The sequence below is a fragment of the Aegilops tauschii genome, chromosome 7, assembly GCF_002575655.3.
Source record: "Aegilops tauschii subsp. strangulata cultivar AL8/78 chromosome 7, Aet v6.0, whole genome shotgun sequence".
In the NCBI taxonomy this organism is placed as follows: Eukaryota; Viridiplantae; Streptophyta; class Magnoliopsida; order Poales; family Poaceae; genus Aegilops; species Aegilops tauschii.
Genome location: NC_053041.3, coordinates 417059432 through 417065788, shown reverse-complemented (window position 1 = coordinate 417065788; position 6357 = coordinate 417059432).

The following is a 6357-nucleotide window of genomic DNA, read 5'->3' as shown; positions in this document are numbered from 1 at the left end:
GAACGTACGAGACCTCTGCGTTCAGCACACATTCAGCTCGATGATGTCCTCCACCTTCTTGCCAGCAAGACGGTAAGGTAGTGGATGAGTTCCGGCAGCACGATGGCGTGGTGTCGGTGATGGTGAAGCTATCTCCGCAGGGCTTCGCCTAAGTACTACGAAAATATGACCGGGGGTGTAAACGGTGGAGGGGACGCCGCACATGGCTAAGATAATGTTCTAGTGTGCTAGCCGCCCCCCTCCCACATATATATAGGTGGGGGAGGAGGGAGCAGCCAGGAGGGCGCCCCTAGTAGGCCGAATCCTACTTCGGGTCTCCTCCCAAGTGGCGTCCCCCTTTTCCTTATTTGGAGTGCGGGAGGAAGGAATGAGGAGGTGTCTGATACGTCTCCAACATATCTATAATTTATGAAGTATTCATGCTATTATATTATCTGTTTTGGATGTTTATGGGCTTTATTAAACACTATTATATTATTTTTAGGACTAACCTATTAACCGGAGGCCCAGCCCAAATTGCTGTTTTCTTGCCTATTTAGTGTTTCGAAGAAAAGGAATATCAAACGGAGTCCAAACGGAATGAAACCTTCGGGAGAGTTATTTTTGGAACGGAAGCAATCCAGGAGACTTGGAGTAGACGTCAGGGAAACTTCGAGGTGGCCACAAGGCAGGGAGGCATGCTTGCCCCCCTGGGCGCGCCCCCAACCCTCGTGGGCCCCTCGTGGCTCCCCTGACCGACTTCTTTCGCCTATATATATCCATATACCCTAAAAACATCAAGGAGCAGAATAGATCGGGAGTTCTGCCGCCGCAAGCCTCTGTAGCCACCAAAAACCAATCGGGACCCTGTTCCGGCACCCTGCCGGAGGGGGTATCCCTCACCGGTGGCCATCTTCATCATCCCGGTGCTCTCCATGACGAGGCGGGAGTAGTTCACCCTCGGGGTTGAGGGTATGTACCAGTAGCTATGTGTTTGTTCTCTCTCTCTCTCTCGTGTTCTTGATTCGGCACGATCTTGATGTATCGCGAGCTTTGCTATTATAGTTGGATCTTATGATGTTTCTCCCCCTCTACTTTCTTGTAATGGATTGAGTTTTCCCTTTGAAGTTATCTTATCGGATTGAGTCTTTAAGGATTTGAGAACACTTGATGTATGTCTTGCATGAGCTTATATGTGGTGACAATGGGATATCACGTGATCTACTTGATGTATGTTTTGGTCATCAACTTGCGGGTTCCGTGAGCTCGTGAACTTATGCATAGGGGTTGGCACACGTTTTCGTCTTGACTCTCTGGTAGAAACTTTGGGGCACTCTTTGAAGTACTTTGTGTTGGTTTGAATAGATGAATCTGAGATTGTGTGATGCATATCATATAATCATACCCATGGATACTTGAGGTGACATTGGAGTATCTAGGTGACATTAGGGTTTTGGTTGATTTGTGTCTTAAGGTGTTATTCTAGTAAGAACTCTATGATAGATCGAACGGAAAGAATAGATTCGTGTTATTTTACTATGGGCTCTTGAATAGATCGATCAGAAAGGATAACTTTGAGGTGGTTTGGTACCCTACCATAATCTCTTCGTTTGTTCTCCGCTATTGGTGACTTTGGAGTGACTCTTTGTTGCATGTTGAGGGATAGTTATATGATCCAATTATGTTATTATTGTTGAGAGAACTTGCACTAGTGAAAGTATGAACCCTAGGCCTTGTTTCCTAGCATTGCAATACCGTTTGTGCTCACTTTTCTCATTAGTTACCTTGCTGTTTTTATATTTTCAGATTACAAAAACCTATATCTACCATCCATATTGCACTTGTATCACCATCTCTTCGCCGAACTAGTGCACCTATACAATTTCCATTGTATTGGGTGTGTTGGGGACACAAGAGACTCTTTGCTATTTGGTTGCAGGGTTGTTTGAGAGAGACCATCTTCATCCTATGCCTCCCACGGATTGATAAACCTTAGGTCATCCACTTGAGGGAAATTTGCTACTTTCCTACAAACCTCTGCACTTGGAGGCCCAACAACGTCTACAAGAGGAAGGTTGTGTAGTAGACATCAAGCTATTTTCTGGCGCCGTTGCTGGGGAGGTGAGTGCTTGAAGGCATATCTTTAGATCTTGCAATCGAATCTTTTAGTTTCTTGTTTTATCACTAGTTTATTCTATAAAAGAAAACTACAAAAAATGGAATTAAGGTTGCCTCATATGCTTCATCTTTTTAATGTCTTTCGTTAAAATTATGGGAAGGAAAATTGTGCTCAAGTACTAGAAGAAGAATTACATAGAATGCTTGGCATAAAATATGTGAATGATGAGCATGATTGCAATATTGTTAGTATGAGTTCTTTGAATACCCATGATGCTAATGATATGCAAAGCCATGATCTTGGGGATGCTATGTTTGATGAAGATGATATGTTTAGTCCCCCAAGTTTTGATGAGCAAATTTATTATGATGAAAGCATGCCTCCTATTTATTATGATTATTGTGATGGCACGTATGCTCTAAAGAATAAATATAACCATGAAACTTGTCATCATGATTTTAATTTTCAATTGGATTATGCTTCACATGATAGTTATTTTGTTGAGTTTGCTCCCACTACTATTGATGAGAATAAATTTGTTTATGTGGAGAGTAGTAAAATTTGTATGCAAGTAGATCATGAAAAAATGCTTTATGTGCTGGTTATATGGTTGAATTCATTCATGATGCTACTGAAAATTATTATGAGAGAGGATCATATGCTTCTACATATTGCAATAATATCAAGTTTCCTCTCTATGTGTTGATTATTGTTCCCATAAGTTGTTTGATCACAAAATCCCTATGCATAGGAAGTGGGTTAGACTTAAATGTGCTAGTCATATTCTTCATGATGCTCTCTTTATGTTTCAATTCTTATATTTTATGTGAGCATCATTGAAATCACCATAAGTTGTTTGATCACAAAATACCTATGCATAGGAAGTGGGTTAGACTTAAATGTGCTAGTAATATTCTTCATGATGCTCTCTTTATGTTTCAATTCTTATCTTTTATGTGAGCATCATTGAAATCACCATGCCTAGCTAGGGGCGTTAAACGTTAGCGCTTGTTGGGAGGCAACCCAATTTTATTTTTGTTCCTGTTTAGTAATAAATAAACCATCTAGCCTCTGTTTAGATGTGGTTTATGTTTTAATTAGTGTTTGTGCCAAGTAAGACCTATAGGATCTTCTTGGATGATAATTATTTGATCTTGCTAAAAAAGACAGAAACTTTCTGCTCACGAAAACAATTATTAAAAATCACCAGAAAGTGATAAAATACTGATTCCAATTGCAGTAGATCAATAATCAAATTATCTAGGTATTACTATTTTGGCATATTTTTATGAGTTCCAGAAATTTGCGTTTGATACAGATTACTACAGACTGTTCTGTTTTTGACAGATTCTGTTTTCTATGTGTTGTTTGCTTATTTTGATGAATCTGTGAGTAGTATCGGAGGGTATGAACCATAGAGAAGTTGGAATATAGTAGATATTACACCAATATGAATTTATAATGAGTTCACAACAGTACCTAAGTGGTGATTTATTTTCTTATACTAACGGAGCTTATGAGTTTTCTGTGAAGTTTTGTGTTGTGAAGTTTTCAAGTTTTGGGTAAAGATTCGATGGACTATGGAATAAGAGTGGAAAGAGCCTAAGCTTGGGGATGCCCAAGGCACCCCAAGGTAATATTCAAGGACAACCAAGAGCCTAAGCTCGGGGATGCCCCGGATGGCATCCCCTCTTTCGTCTTCGTTCATCGGTAACTTTACTTGGAGCTATATTTTTATTCACCACATGATATGTGTTTTGCTTGGAGCGTCATTTTATTTTGTTAGTATTTTCTTGATGTTATTTAGAATAATGTTTTGCATCTCTATTTTCAATAAAAATATCAAGGATAGCCTTTACCATGCTTATTTTGCAAGTATACATGTTGCTGTTTCAAAACAGAAAGTTTACCGCTGTTGCAAAAATTCCCTAGAAAAGTCAGAATGTGATAAAATGTTGAAAACTTTTGCATAATAAGCTCTGATAAATTTACTACAGTGGGAATTTTCTTTAATAATGTTTGGAGTTAGGGAAGTATGATGAATCTTGCATTCTTTACAGACTGTACTGTTTTGACAGATTGCTGTTATGTTTGCATTGTTTGCATATGTTTGCTTGTTTAATGATTCTATTTGAGGATAGGAGTATTTAAAATGCAGAGGCATTTAGTATGCAATGTTGAATAATAATTTTAGTGATTTGCTACAGTAGAGTATGATAAGGTTTTTGCATTGGTTTATACTAACTTATCTCGCGATTCCTTGTTGAGTTTTGTGTGGATGAAGGTTTTGAGATTTAGGGAGACCGTGATACGAGAGGAATTAAGGAGACACAAAAGATCAAGCTTGGGGATGCCCAAGGCATCCCAAGATAATATTTCAAGAAGTCTCAAGCGTCTAAGCTTGGGTATGCCCCGGTTGGCATCCCACCTTTCTTCTTCAACAACTATCGGTTAGTATCGGTTGATCCTAAGTTTTTGCTTCTTCACGTGATGTTTGCTATTCTTAGAATGTCATTTTATTTTGTTTTGCTTGCTGTTTGAATAAAATATCAAGATCTGAAATTCTTAAATGAGAGAGAGTCTTCACATAGCTACATAATTATTTAACTACTCATTGATCTTCACTTATATCTTTTTGGAGTAGTTTGTCATTTACTCGTGTGCTTCACTTATATCCTATGAGTAAATAGTTGGATGAGCGAATATCATAAATATGAAATTATATATGTTTCATATGCTTATCCCATGGGGAGTAATGACTTCACATATAAGAAGTAGAGGTGGTAAATTTATTGAAGGTTAGCAAACATTGTATTGGTCACTTGAACAATTCATGAAAGAATATTGAGGGAAGAGAGATTTCACATATAAATACACTATCTTGGACATATTTTGTAATTGTGAGCACTCATTAAAATATGACATGCTAAAAGGTTGATGTTGGACAAGGAAGACAACGTAATGGGTTATGTTTTCTTATATCCAAAATAAAGTATATTGTCATGGATCATTCAACATGCTGAGCTTGCCTTTCCCCCTCATGCTAGCCAAATTCTTCACACCAAGTAGAGATACTACTTGTGCTTCCAAACATCCCTTAAACCAGTATTGCCATGAGAGTCCACCATACCTACCTATGGATTGAGTAAGATCCTTCAAGTAAGTTGTCATCGGTGCATGCAATAAAAATTGCTCTCTAAATATGTAAGATCTATTAGTGTGGAGAAAATAAGCTTTATACGATCTTGTGATGTTGAAGCAATAAAAGCGTCGGACTGCATAATAAAGGTCCCTATCACAAGTGGCAATATAAAGTGACGTTCTTTCGCATTAAGATTTTGTGCATCCAACTATAAAAGCGCATGACAACCTCTGCTTCCCTCTACGAAGGGCCTATCTTTTACTCTTGTCTTATTCCTTATGCAAGAGTCTTGGTGATCTTCACCTTTCCTTTTTACATTTTATCCTTTGGCAAGCACATTGTGTTGGAAATATCCTGATATATATATCCAATTGGATGTAAGGCATCATGAACTATTATTGTTGACATTACCCTTGAGGTAAAAGGTTGGGAGGCGAATCTATAAGCCCCTATCTTTCTCTGTGTCTGATTAAAACTTTGAACCCATAAATATCGCGTGAGTGTTAGCAATTGTGAAAGACTAAATGATAGTTGAGTATGTGAAGTTTGCTGAATCAAAGCTCTGACATAGACTCTTCCAGAAAATAAGATGAATTGTATGATGACTAATAACATGGTTTGTTAGTTTTCAAGAAAGTTTGTGATCTATACTTTAACATGTGAATAGTTTGTTACTTGATCATGAAAATTTTTATGAGATGAGCTACTGTTATGACATATGATGATGCTAGAAAAGGTGATTGGAATTATCATTGATCAAACTTGTGCACCTGCTAGCATTCACACTTCATAAATTATTTCTTTTATCATTTACCTACTCGGGGACGAGTAGGAATTAAGCTTGGGGATGCTGATACGTCTCCAACGTATCTATAATTTATGAAGTATTCATGCTATTATATTATCTGTTTTGGATATTTATGGGCTTTACTAAACACTTTTATATTATTTTTGGGACTAACCTATTAACCGGAGGCCCAGCCCAAATTGTTGTTTTCTTGCCTACTTCAGTGTTTCGAAGAAAAGGAATATCAAACGGAATCCAAACGGAATGAAACCTTCGGGAGAGTTATTTTTCGAACGGAAGCAATCCAGGAGACTTGGAGTAGACGTGAGG